Genomic DNA, 14,522 nt, shown 5'->3' with positions numbered 1-14,522 from the left:
GTAGGATCCGTGGGAGAGGGTTAGTTCGGGGTAAGGACGGGTAGGAAAGCGGTTTAGCAGAGAGCGCGGCATAGAGTAGGGCTGCACGCCACCAAAGAGTGGGTTAGGAGCGCCTTGCTGGCCCGCACACACACACGGGTGGCTCGGTGGGTTAACAAGGGCTAATAAAATCTCGAGCGTAGTAACGGAACCGTGTTGTTGGGTGTTTTTGAACGTGGTATTGGCGTGCACTGCATTCGCGGGTGTGTGGTCGTTGAGTGCGTAAAGGCCGTGTTCTCTGTACGATTGTGCGGGTACGGAGGTGTGTGCGTTAACGCCCGGGGAGAGCACTTTTGTGTGTTGGCGTGACTACGCAGCCGTGTGAGAGGAGAATCGTCCTGGTACGATATTTGTGTTGACGTGCACGCGCGAGTGGGGGAGGGGACGAGTCGTCGTGTCGGCGTGTGCCCCGCTTGCGTGTGCTCGTTACTTGCGTAAAGTGCGGCGCGGTGGTGGACCCCTGACCCCCGACCCCGCGGCTCGAGCGCGTAATCGGCTGCGCATTGTTGTACGGTTTGTCTCGTGCGCACGGCGGCGGCTTGAGTCGTTGTGTCGGCGTGTGCCCCGCTTGCGTGTGCTCGTTACGTGCGTAATCGGCGTGCCCCAGGTGCGCGATCGTAACGTGAGCGGCCAGCGCGGCGCAGAGCGGCGCAAGAGTGGGTATCGCGTGTGGAGCTGTATGTGTGTGCGCGCACGTTCACGACGTGTGTAACACAGGTGCGCGATCCTAACGTGAGTGGTCAGTGTTGGGTGAGTGCCGTGCAGAGCTGTGTGTGGGTGTGCGCGTACGTGGTTAACCATGCCTGCTACGCGGACCCGCGGTGGAGGGGAATCCTCGGGTGACGGCTCCCACACCATGGGTGAGGAGCCTAGCGGCGGTTCGCTTAGCACCGGGGGGGCGATTGATGATGTTAGTCCGGCCGTTAGTATTATCGAGGGAGGGATCTCGGGGGCTAGCGACCCTCACAAATTGGTGTCGGAAGCGGTACGGACCCCCGCGTTACCTCACGCTAAAATAAGACTAATATTTACCGGCCGGGGGGCCCCTTCGTGGAAGGCATTCGCCCGCAATCTCTTAGGGGCCAAGGAAATTAATGGATGGACGGACGCGCAGGCAGTACGTCAACTTAATATGAATCTTGATGGGCGGGCAGCCGATTTTGTAGAAGCGTTACCCGCTAGCGCACAGACACAGCTAGAGGAGCTGATGCGCCGACTCGATCAGCGTTTTGGCACGCGTGACGAGGAGGAAGCAAAATCTGCCTTAGAGGCGCGCCGTCGCCAACCTGGCGAGGATCTACGTGATTACGCCGAGGATGTGCGCGAGTTAACAAAGATCGCACGCCCGGGGTACGCAACTGAGGTTATTGAGGAACTGGCCGCCGAGAAAATCCAGCGGTACCTGTCTCGCACGGCGTGGTGGCAGCCAGACATGAGCTGCCCTCGTCTTCCCTTTAACGCCCTTGTCGAGCGCGCACGTAAGTGTGAAAGAATTCACAGCGAACGCGCGCAGCTCCGGGGGCTGGGACGAGAGCGCGCCATTGCGAGCCTGCTCTCGGAAGACGAGGAGGAGGAACAGGAGCTCGCGAGGACGGTAAGGGGCCGGGAAAGAGAACCTCCAGTGTCCCGCGAGACAACCCCGGGTTGGGTAGCTGGGTTACAGACCGGCATGGGAGATATAGCCGGCCAGGTAACCCAGGTGCAATCCTCCGTTGAGACCATCCGATCTGAAATGGGGGACCTACGCGCCACGGTGGGAGGGTTATCTGGGAGGGTAGCCCGACTAGAGGCAGAGTCGGGGCAGCGGCGTGCCGGAGGGGGGATAGGGAACGGACGGGGGGGCTCCTACGGGACGGCCCCCCGTGCGTGTTACCTGTGTGACCGGCGAGGGCATCTCGTGAGAGACTGTCCGCAGATCGCCCGCGCTAGAAACGCGCCGGGGTTAAACCCCAACGCCCCCTAGAGAGTGGACCATCTGGGGGTGCATTCGAAGCGGTCCCGATGCAAAAAGACGGTAATAATGGCGAGCGAGTGATCTCCACACAGGTTCCAACAACAACGCCCACAGAAACGGTGACTCCTGGCGACTGGCTACGGGAGCTGGTGGCGGGGATCACGGGGGCCACGTCGCTCGTGGAAGGGGAGGTAAACGGAGTGCGTACCCGAATTCTGCTGGACACGGGGGCGGTGGCCTCGCTCGTGAGCGCAGCGCACTGCAGCGCGATCGGGGTCGACGTGCGTCACCTTCAGGCACCGGACCGCGCGCTGCACACGGCGAGCGGAGCCGGAATGGGGCTGCTGGGGAGAGCCACCCTAGAGGTCCGCATAGGCAGTCAGGTGTGCACCCAGGAGTTCTACGTGTCGAGTGCGTTGTGTCACGAGTGTATCGCAGGTACCGACCTCTTAGAACGGCTGGGACTCAACGTGCAACCCCGCCAGCGATGCGCCACCATGGAGAGCAACGGCGAGCGGATACCGTTCTTGGGACGAGAACCGACGCGCCCCCGCTTCGCACCTGTGGCCGCTATCCTGGCGACGGCAGTCACCATCGGCCCGCTCACCGAGATGCTGGTGCCGGTGGCAACATCCCCCACCGACCCCGCGCTCCGACCATCAGGAGAGGTAATACTAACTCCTCACCCGGAGTTGGCAAAACGGTATGGGATAGTGGGATCCGCCACGTTGGTAAACACAGATGGGGACCGATTATTTATGCGGCTGTTTAACCCCCACAACACCCCAGCGATACTGCGACGGCGCACCCCGATAGCCACCGTACACCCCCTGCACGCACGCCACTCTAACGACTCGGTGTTCGCACTCTGGGCTGAGGACCCCGGGCGTCCTGAGGGTGACCAGGATCTGGCCTGGCGAGTCGGCCCGACTCCCCGAGCCGAGGTCGTTCCCCTGCTCGACGCGTTACATGTACCATGGGCGGATTTACCTAAGGGAGAGGCCGATCGGCTGCGCGTGTTACTGCGGGAGTATGCCGACGTATTCAGTGAACACGACTCGGACGTGGGTCGGACCGATCTTGTTAAGCACCAAATTGACACCGGTGCAGCCCGACCCATCAAACTCCCTGCATACCGAGTGGGCGCACCCGAACGCGCCCAAATCAAAGAGGCAGTTGGGGACATGCTTCGCGATAACATAATTCAGCCCTCGGCGAGCCCCTGGTCAGCCCCAGTGGTACTAGTAACGAAAAAGGATGGGTCAACCCGGTTCTGCGTCGATTACCGTAAACTAAATGCAGTCACGCTCGGCGATGCCTTCCCCATACCCCGCATCGACGACACCTTCGACAGCCTCGCCGGAGCGCGATATTTTTCCACCCTCGATCTCGCGTCCGGGTACTGGCAGGTGGAGATGGCGGAGGAGGATCGGCCGAAAACCGCATTCACCACCCCGATGGGACTATTCGAGTTTCGAGTACTCCCGTTCGGACTCACCAATGCGCCTGCGACGTTCCAGCGGCTGATGGAGTTGGTGATGCGGGGCTTGCAATGGGAACAGTGCCTGATTTACTTGGACGATGTGATAGTGTTCAGTAGATCTTTGTCTGAGCATTGGTCCAGGCTTCGAGAGGTGTTCCAGCGACTGCGAGCGGCTCATCTCAAGCTCAAGCCACGTAAGTGTTACATCGCACAACGCGAGGTGGGGTACCTCGGGCATCGCGTCAGCGAGGCAGGCGTGCACACCGATCCGGAGAAGGTACGCGCCGTAGTGGAGTGGCCACGGCCAAGGAATCTGACGGAGATCAGATCATTTTTGGGGCTCGCCACCTATTATCGTCGATTTGTAAAGGGATTCAGCGAGATTGCACGCCCTCTCACCCAACTCACCTCCCCTAAGCACCCCTACCAGTGGACGGGGGCCTGCCAGACGGCCTTCACCACTCTCAAAGATCACCTCACCCACGCCCCCACCCTCGCTTTCCCCGATTTTACCACCGATTTTATTTTGGACACCGACGCCTGCAGCAGCGGGCTGGGCGCGGTGTTGTCACAGGTACAGGATGGGACGGAACGAGTCATCGCGTACGCCAGCCGGACCTTGAGTGGGGCCGAGCTGAACTATTGCGTGACCCGCCAAGAGTGGTACGCCGTGATTTTCGCATGCAAACAGTTCCGGCCGTATTTGTACGGCAGGAGATGTCGCGTACGCACTGACCATTATGCTCTGCAGTTCCTTCTTACATTCAAGGAGCCGCGGGGGCAGATGGCTCGGTGGTTGGCGCAGTTGCAGGAGTACAACCTGCAAATCGAGTATCGGGCTGGCCGGACGCATGCAAACGCAGACGCCTTGTCGAGGCGACCCACGGTGTACGCCGAGACGAGGGCGGAGGAGGCCTGCCCGTGTTTCACGGGGGGACGCTGCCGGCAGGCAACGGACCCCCGAGAGGCCGCGGCCACTGACCCCCCCCCAGCGAGAGAGAGTGCAGTGTGCGCCACAGAGACCCTCGCAGGTGGCACTGAGGATCCCGTCGACCGCCCGGCAAGCGCGGGACCCACGGCTCGGGACCCGATCGGACGGATCCAGGAGGACGTCGGCTGTGCCTTCCCGGGCCTAAACGACGAGCAGCTGAGACAGACCCAGCAGCGAGATCCGGATCTGGCGGCAGTGGAGGCGGCACTGCGGGAGGAAATGAGCGCCCTACCAGGACCCTGGAGCGGTTTGTATGCCCGGTTGTGTGTGCAGAACGGAGTGGTACGGGAGTTAACCGAGGCCGGCCAGCCGGGGTGCATCTGTGTTCCTGCCCAGGTGCGACCCCAGCTGCTACGGCTGGTGCATGACCACCCGCTCGGGGGCCATGATGGGGAACGGCGCACCCGGGAGACTCTGCGTCGCCAGTATCTCTGGCCTAAATTGGCGCAAGATGTGGCCGCCTGGGTGCAGGGCTGCCGGGCCTGTCAGCAGTGTGGGCAAAAGCCGGCGAGGTACCAGGTACCCCTGAGGCCGTTCCGAGTCAGTCGGACGAATCAGTTGGTCGGAATCGACCTGCAGGGGCCCTTTCCACGATCCCACCGGGGCAACCGATATATTCTCGTAGCGGTGGAGTACTTCACCCGCTACCCCGTGGCGGTGGCTATCCCGGATAAAACAGCCCTCGTAGTGGCCCGGGCCTTCGTGGAAAACTACGTACTTAAGTGCGGGATCCCCGAACGAGTCATTACCGACCAGGGTAGTGAATTCGAGGCCGAACTATTCCAGGCGCTGTGCCGAGAGTTCGGGATTCAGAAGGACCGAACCACGGCGTATCACCCCCAGGCGAACGGGATGGTAGAGAGGATGAACCAGACTCTGGCCGGGAAGCTTAAACGCATGGCGGCCGCGAATCAACAGGACTGGGACGAACACCTCCCCTATGCCCTGTTCGCCTACACCACCGCCGTTCACACATCTACAGGACAGACCCCGTTTCTAATGATGTTTGGTCGCGAGTCTCGCCTGCCCGCAGATCTGCTGTTCGGTGTCCCTCCGCCGCAACGGGAGGAAGGGAGCCACCCCGTGGAGCACTTGCTGGAGACCCTGCGAGGGGCCAGGGGCCGAGCCTACCCGCACGGAGAGGCCGCGCACCAGCGGCAAGAGCAGGGCGCCCGACCCCGTATGGATCCCCCCTCCTACACTGCGGGCTCCGAGGTGTGGCTGTACACTCCCCGCGTCGGGGCCGGACAGGTGGGGAAGCTGACCACCTACTGGCGAGGACCCTGGATTGTGAGACGGCAGATCTCACCATGGACGGTGCTGATTCAGGGAGGAGAGAGGGGCCGGGAGATGGTGGTCAACATCCGCCGACTGAAGCCGTGGCGAGCAGCCCCCGAGGGGGGGAACCCCGCCGTCCAAGTACCCCGAAACCCCGGGGTCCCACCACCCCCCGTGCCCGGGGGCCTCGCGCAGTATATGGGCCCCACGGAGCCCCGGGCTCCGAGGGGCCCCGGGCGGGGCCGGGGGCGACGAGGACGGCGACCCTTAAACCCCACCGCCTCTGAGTTTGTTCCCCAGCCCGCAGGTGCCAGAGACCGAGGGGAGCCGTTGGAATGGTGGAGGAGACCACCGTCGGAGCCCCAGGAGACGGAGCCGCCACCCCCGAGGCCAGCCACAAGGGCCGGGCGAATCCCGCGGACCCCGCGGCGATACCTCGTGGGGGCAACCCAGGCGAGGTGCTCCAGTCAACTCGGGACGGGGACTGGCACCCCGGGGGGCTATGTGGTGCCACAGCGACGGGGCCGCTCGGCCGAGCCAGGGAGCCGCCCGGCTTCCACCGCCGCACTGCCCCCCATCACCCCCCCCCACATAAACACGCACCCGCACCCACGTAGGGCCTCGTGGTCGGGTCACCTACCCTGAGTTTTCACCCGAGGGCCCCCTAGGGGGGGTTACCCCACGGTTTCTCAGGGCCAGGGAATTGGACAGGACCCTTCCCAGGCCAAGTAACACTGCGGCGCCGTGGGCGGATTTGAGATCGCACGACCACGGCGAGCTCAGAGAGCCCCGCAGTTAGAAACGCATACAAACACAAACACGGGTCAGCAAGGCAGATAGCTGGGATCAGAACCCGGGACGACTGATTGGTCGAAAGGTCAAAGGCCGGCGGGATCGCAAAAGAGCGGGAAATCCTAGGCTCAGGATTGGTCGAGAGACCAAGGCGGTCGGGACGGGGGCGCCTAGCCTTTGATGCGAATAGTTTAAAAGAAAACGCAGGGGCAGTAGGGAAGTCTCTTCTTCTGGAGTTTGGACACGGAGTCGGCGACGAAGGAGTCATCGGGCGAGCCGCTAGATTGTCTGCAGGACGATCTGAGTGCCGCAAGGTCACCAGGGACTACAGACGGTATCGTGTTGCGCGCCTTACAACACCTCAGAGCGGAGAGTAGGATCCGTGGGAGAGGGTTAGTTCGGGGTAAGGACGGGTAGGAAAGCGGTTTAGCAGAGAGCGCGGCATAGAGTAGGGCTGCACGCCACCAAAGAGTGGGTTAGGAGCGCCTTGCTGGCCCGCACACACACACGGGTGGCTCGGTGGGTTAACAAGGGCTAATAAAATCTCGAGCGTAGTAACGGAACCGTGTTGTTGGGTGTTTTTGAACGTGGTATTGGCGTGCACTGCATTCGCGGGTGTGTGGTCGTTGAGTGCGTAAAGGCCGTGTTCTCTGTACGATTGTGCGGGTACGGAGGTGTGTGCGTTAACGCCCGGGGAGAGCACTTTTGTGTGTTGGCGTGACTACGCAGCCGTGTGAGAGGAGAATCGTCCTGGTACGATATTTGTGTTGACGTGCACGCGCGAGTGGGGGAGGGGACGAGTCGTCGTGTCGGCGTGTGCCCCGCTTGCGTGTGCTCGTTACTTGCGTAAAGTGCGGCGCGGTGGTGGACCCCTGACCCCCGACCCCGCAGCTCGAGCGCGTAATCGGCTGCGCATTGTTGTACGGTTTGTCTCGTGCGCACGGCGGCGGCTTGAGTCGTTGTGTCGGCGTGTGCCCCGCTTGCGTGTGCTCGTTACGTGCGTAATCGGCGTGCCCCAGGTGCGCGATCGTAACGTGAGCGGCCAGCGCGGCGCAGAGCGGCGCAAGAGTGGGTATCGCGTGTGGAGCTGTATGTGTGTGCGCGCACGTTCACGACGTGTGTAACACAGGTGCGCGATCCTAACGTGAGTGGTCAGTGTTGGGTGAGTGCCGTGCAGAGCTGTGTGTGGGTGTGCGCGTACGTGGTTAACCATGCCTGCTACGCGGACCCGCGGTGGAGGGGAATCCTCGGGTGACGGCTCCCACACCATGGGTGAGGAGCCTAGCGGCGGTTCGCTTAGCACCGGGGGGGCGATTGATGATGTTAGTCCGGCCGTTAGTATTATCGAGGGAGGGATCTCGGGGGCTAGCGACCCTCACATCCTCGATAGTAACGTCGTTAGTTTCCCCACATGGAACGCGGGAGACCAGGGTTCATTTCCCCGTCGGGAAGAACTATCCTTTTAAAAAATGTTTTGGCCTCTGGCTCACCTTATTGTTATTACTATTTGAAAGGACTTGCTCTTGATTTTAATCACGTGATTTTCCCTAATCGTTAGGTAACCTGCTGCTGTAACCAGCTTGAACTTTTAAAGATAAACCCCTCTTCATTTCAATCAGTAATATGCCGAGAATATGGGTTCATTTCTACTTGTTATTATATCAGTCAATCTAGAATCAGCCTCATTCTGAGCGAGTCCTCGGTAGTATAGTGGTTAGTATCCCCGACTGTCACGCGGGAGACCGGGGTTCAATTCCACGTCTGGGAAAGCAACTCTTTTTAAAAATAAAATGGCCACTGGCTCTCATTGTTATTAAAATTAAAAATTACTTGCTGTTCCCTTTTATCACGTTAATTTCACCAAACGTTGAGTCACCTGCTGCACTCAAAAGCCTTAACTTTTAAAGATGAATCCTTCAACATTTCAAGCTATTATTTATTGAGTATTAGAGATTATTTCTAGTTATAATTTCTGTCAATCAGAAATCTGCCTCACCCTGACCGAGTCCTCGATAGTAAAGCCGTTAGGTTCCCCACATGTAACGCGGGAGACCAGTGTTCAATTCCCCGTCGGGGAGAGTAACTCTTTTAAAAAAGAAAATGGCCACTGGCTCTCATTGTTATTACAATTTAAAAGGACTTGCCCTTGACTTTAATCACGTGATTTTCACCAATTATGAAGTAACCTGCTGCTCTAACCAGCTTGAACTTTTAAAGATAAACCCCTCTTCATTTCAATCGGTAATATGAAGAGTATATGGGTTCATTTCTAGTTGTCATAATATCAGTCAATCTAGAATCAGTCGCATTCTGAGCGAGTCCTCGATAGTATAGTGGTTAGTATCCCCGCCTGTCACGCGGGAGACCGGGGTTCAATTCCCCGTCGGGGAGAGCAACACTTTTTAAAATGTTTTGGCCACTGGCTCTCATTGTTATTTCAATTTAAAATCACTTGCTGTTCCCTTTTATCACGTTAATTTCACCAAACGTTGAGTCACCTGCTGCACTCAAAAGCCTGAACTTTTAAAGATGACTCCTTCTTCATTTCAAACGATTATTTATTAAGTATTAGAGATTATTTCTAGTTATAATTTCTGTCAATCACAAATCTGCCCCACTCTGACCGAGTCCTCGATAGTAAAGTCGTTAGGTTCCCCACATGTAACGCGGGAGATCAGGGTTCAATTCCCCGTCTGGGGAGCAACTCTTTTTTTAAAAAATGGCCACTGGCTCTCATTGTTATTACAATTTAAAATTACTTGCTGTTCCCTTTTATCACGTTAATTTCACCACCTGCTGCACTCAAAAGCCTGAACTTTTAAAAATGAATCCTTCTTCATTTCAAGCTATTATCTACTGAGAATATGAGTTTGTTTTGTTATAATTGCTGTCAATCACGAATTAGCCCCACTCTGACCGAGTCCTCGATAGTAATGTCGTTAGTTTCCCCACATGGAACGCGGGAGACCAGGGTTCATTTCCCCGTCGGGAAGAACTATCCTTTTAAAAAATGTTTTGGCCTCTGGCTCACCTTATTGTTATTACTATTTGAAAGGACTTGCTCTTGATTTTAATCACGTGATTTTCCCTAATCGTTAGGTAACCTGCTGCTGTAACCAGCTTGAACTTTTAAAGATAAACCCCTCTTAATTTCAATCAGTAATATGCCGAGAATATGGGTTCATTTCTACTTGTTATAATATCAGTCAATCTAGAATCAGCCTCATTCTGAGCGAGTCCTCGGTAGTATAGTGGTTAGTATCCCCGACTGTCACGCGGGAGACCGGGGTTCAATTCCACGTCTGGGAAAGCAACTCTTTTTAAAAATAAAATGGCCACTGGCTCTCATTGTTATTAAAATTAAAAATTACTTGCTGTTCCCTTTTATCACGTTAATTTCACCAAACGTTGAGTCACCTGCTGCACTCAAAAGCCTTAACTTTTAAAGATGAATCCTTCAACATTTCAAGCTATTATTTATTGAGTATTAGAGATTATTTCTAGTTATAATTTCTGTCAATCAAAAATCTGCCTCACCCTGACCGAGTCCTCGATAGTAAAGCCGTTAGGTTCCCCACATGTAACGCGGGAGACCAGTGTTCAATTCCCCGTCGGGGAGAGTAACTCTTTTAAAAAAGAAAATGGCCACTGGCTCTCATTGTTATTACAATTTAAAAGGACTTGCCCTTGACTTTAATCACGTGATTTTCACCAATTATGAAGTAACCTGCTGCTCTAACCAGCTTGAACTTTTAAAGATAAACCCCTCTTCATTTCAATCGGTAATATGAAGAGTATATGGGTTCATTTCTAGTTGTCATAATATCAGTCAATCTAGAATCAGACGCATTCTGAGCGAGTCCTCGATAGTATAGTGGTTAGTATCCCCGCCTGTCACGCGGGAGACCGGGGTTCAATTCCCCGTCGGGGAGAGCAACACTTTTTAAAATGTTTTGGCCACTGGCTCTCATTGTTATTTCAATTTAAAATCACTTGCTGTTCCCTTTTATCACGTTAATTTCACCAAACGTTGAGTCACCTGCTGCACTCAAAAGCCTGAACTTTTAAAGATGAATCCTTCTTCATTTCAAGCTATTATTTACTGAGGATATGAGTTTTTTTTATAATTGCTGTCAATCACGAATTAGCCCCACTCTGACCGAGTCCTCGATGATAAAGTCGTTAGTTTCCCCACATGGAACGCGGGAGACCAGGGTTCAATTCCCCGTCGGGGAGAGCTACACTTTTTAAAATGTTTTGGCCACTGGCTCTCATTGTTATTACAATTTAAAATCACTTGCTGTTCCCTTATAAACGTTAATTTCACCAAACGTTAAGTCACCTGCTGCACTCAAAAGCCTGAACATTTAAAGATGACTCCTTCTTCATTTCAAACGATTATTTATTAAGTATTAGAGATTATTCCTAGTTATAATTTCTGTCAATCACAAATGTGCCCCACTCTGACCGAGTCCTCGATAGTAAAGTCGTTAGGTTCCCCACATGAAACGCGGGAGACCAGGGTTCAATTCCCCGTCTGGGGAGCAACTCTTTTCTAAAAAATGACCACTGGCTCTCATTGTTATTACAATTTAAAATTACTTGCTGTACCCTTTTATCACGTTAATTACACCAAACGTTGAGCCACCTGCTGCACTCAAAAGCCTGAACTTTTAAAGATGACTCCTTCTTCATTTCAAACGACTATTTATTAAGTATTAGAGATTATTTCTAGTTATAATTTCTGTCAATCACAAATCTGCCCCACTCTGACCGAGTCCTCGATAGTAACGTCGTTAGTTTCCCCACATGGAACGCGGGAGACCAGGGTTCAATTCCACGTCTGGGAGAACTGCTCTTTTAAAAATGTTTTGGCCTCTGGCTCTCCTTATTGTTATTACTATTTGAAAGGACTTGCTCTTGACTTTAATCACGTGATTTTCCCTAATCGTTAGGTAACCTGCTGCTCTAACCAGCTTGAACTTTTAAAGATAAAAACCTCTTCATTTCAACCAGTAATATGCCGAGAATATGGGTTCATTTCTACTTGTTATAATATCAGTCAATCTAGAATCAGTCGCATTCTGAGCGGGTCCTCGATAGTATAGAGGTTAGTATCCCCGCCTGTCACGAGGGAAACCGGGGTTCAATTCCCCGTCTGGGAGAGCAACTCTTTTTAAAAAAGAAAATGTAGACTGGCTCTCATTGTTATTACAATTTAAAATTACTTGCTGTTCCCTTTTATCACGTTAATTTCACCAAACGTTGAGTCACCTGCTGCACACAAAAGCCTGAACTTTTAAAGATGAATCCTTCTTCATTTCAAGCTATTATCTACTGAGAATATGAGTTTTTTTCTGTTATAATTGCTGTCAATCACGAATTAGCCCCACTCTGACCGAGTCCTCGATAGTAACGTCGTTAGTTTCCCCAAATGGAACGTGGGAAACCAGGGTTCAATTCCCCGTCGGGGAGAACTACTCTTTTAAAAATGTTTTGGCCTCTGGCTCTCCTTATTGTTATTACTATTTGAAAGGACTTGCTCTTGACATTAATCACGTGATTTTCCCTAATTGTTAGGTAACCTGCTTCTCTAACCAGCTTGAACTTTTAAAGATAACCCCTCTTCATTTCAATCGGTAATATGCCGAGTATATGGGTTCATTTCTACTTGTTATAATATCAGTCAATCTAGAATCAGTCGAATTTTGAGCGAGTCCTAGATAGTATAGTGGTTAGTATCCCCGCCTGTCACGCGGGAGACTGGGGTTCAATTCCCCATCGGGGAGAGCTACACTTTTTAAAATGTTTTGGCCACTGGCTCTCATTGTTATTACAATTTAAAATCACTTGCTGTTCCCTTTTATAACGTTAATTTCACCAAACGTTGAATCACCTGCGGCACTCAAAAGCCTTAACTTTTAAAGATGAATCCTACAACATTTCAAGCTATTATTTATTGAGTATTAGAGATTATTTCTAGTTATAATTTCTGTCAATCACAAATCTGCCCCACTCTGACCGAGTCCTCGATAGTAAAGCCGTTATATTTCCCACATGTGAAGTATTTGAATGACGGCAGGAAACTCCTTGACGGGTAACACACTTTTTATTAAATCTTGACTTGTCACGATACAACGAGTGGTCTCTATTCGTCGGACGACACACACTTCACTCGACACGTATAGTTACTATTCCTCCGGCTACACACACTTCACTTGACTCGTGTAGCTTCTAATCCTTCGGCTACACACACTTCACTTGACTCGTGTAGCTTCTATTCCTCCGGCTACACACACTTCACTTGACTCGTGTAGCTTCTATTCCTCCGGCTACACACACTTCACTTGACCCCGTAACGTCCGTGGAGCCTACAGGCCCACCCCAGCTTGGGCGTGGGCCACAACCTCTGAGTCACACGAGCCGGCCCTCTCACGGACGTTCGTCCCCGGGTCCCAGGGTTCCGCCTCCTCCTCCGTCTTCAGTCTTCGCTGGTACTCCCTCCCCGTGCGCCTGTGCGCATCCCCTTATATAGTCCCCGCTCACGGGAGACGGAGTGTATGCGGACCTCGACGTGAGCATCGCTCCTTAGTTGACCAATCACGACGCGCTGTTCCTACGATCCGTTTTCCCCAGCGCGTGTTACCACTACACAACCAATCACGCCGCGCTGCCACACGATCACTCCCTCTCAAGAGCGTCACCGGCACACAGCCAATCACTACCACATAACCCATGACCCCGCGCTGACCCCTGATCCTTCACCGTCAGCGCGTGTCACCAACACACACAGCCAATCACTACGCGCTGACACACGATCCCTACCCCAGCGCGTATCACCACTACATCACCCCCTCCCATATAGCTCGCAGCCGGCCAGGCTGCTAAACAACAACACAACACAACGTCAACACAAGAAAAACCCCACCCCCCAGTGTGCCCCGCAACGCAACAACAACAACACAACAACAACAACAACAACAACAACCTATGTACAAATCGACAACCAACACAATAAAAGTCAACAACAACACACACAACACCTAGATAAGAAGCTATGTACAGCCCGACGAACAACACAATAAAAGCGAATTCCAGAAAATGAACGCGTCCAGTGTCTCTGCGACTACATGCAGTGACGAGGCGCTCCGGCCGCCTCGACTCCTCAATCGGTAGATCATAACAAGTAGCGCGACCTAGCGCGAGTCCGCCTGGCCGGTCCGTCGTATGGGACGGGACGCTGACGACCGTCCGGTGGCTCCGGCTGCTCGGGCCTGGAAGGACCGGCCGCGCCGCGAAGATCCGGCCGCCGGTGGTCGGCAGCTGTCAGTTCCGAGACACCTGGGAGCGGATCAGGCGGAGACATGTGAGGATCAGGCAGAGACATTTCCCCCCTTGGGTCGTCGGTCACGTCACATGCTCGGCCCTCACGACACAAAGGGAGGCCATATGGAGGCGAGAACGGTTTCAGTCGGGAGGGGTGGACGTACCAACGGCGCTTTCCCCATTTTATTTGAACGCACTGGGGGCGTGCAACCCGCACGACCTCCACGGGTCCCCGCCATGGCTTCAACAATTTAGGCGACGTAGCCAAAGGTGCCTGAGGGCAATGCAGCCAGGCCCTATCACCTGGTTTCCAGTCGTGCACGGACACCTTCCGTGCACGCAACCGCTCGTTTGCAATTTGGCGAGCCCGCGAATTAAGCCGTGCGGCCTCCCTTGCCTCTGTCAGCTTATGGATATTAAATTTAATATGTTCTGCCAATTTCGAATTTGTTCGTGGTGCGGACAGGCCCAGCTGCGTTTCCATGGGCGGGTCGGCTTCCTGACCGTACATCAGATAGAATGGGGAAAATCCCGTTGCTGAATGGGGGGCCATTCTATACGCGGCGAGGACCCCCGGGACCTGCAGGTCCCAATCAACATGTGCCTCACACACCTGCTGGCACAGCATAGAAGTAAAAGTCCTGTGGAGTCTCTCCACC

The 14,522-nt window shown here is 54.2% G+C and overlaps 2 non-coding genes across 2 annotated transcripts; both read left to right on the top strand.

Annotated features, from left to right (window-relative positions):
* Positions 1-8,856: 8,856 nt before the first annotated feature.
* Positions 8,857-8,928, top strand: TRNAD-GUC (transfer RNA aspartic acid (anticodon GUC)). Its single transcript has one exon. It is a non-coding gene; the product is annotated as a tRNA-Asp (tRNA).
* A 1,469-nt stretch (positions 8,929-10,397) lies between these two features.
* Positions 10,398-10,469, top strand: TRNAD-GUC (transfer RNA aspartic acid (anticodon GUC)). The gene has a single exon. It is a non-coding gene; the product is annotated as a tRNA-Asp (tRNA).
* Positions 10,470-14,522: the final 4,053 nt, after the last annotated feature.

Source organism: Lampetra fluviatilis, chromosome 66 (genome assembly GCF_964198595.1).
Source record: "Lampetra fluviatilis chromosome 66, kcLamFluv1.1, whole genome shotgun sequence".
In the NCBI taxonomy this organism is placed as follows: domain Eukaryota; kingdom Metazoa; phylum Chordata; class Hyperoartia; order Petromyzontiformes; family Petromyzontidae; genus Lampetra; species Lampetra fluviatilis.
Note: the sequence above shows the minus strand (reverse complement) of the source record. Positions and strands in the feature narration are given on the sequence as shown.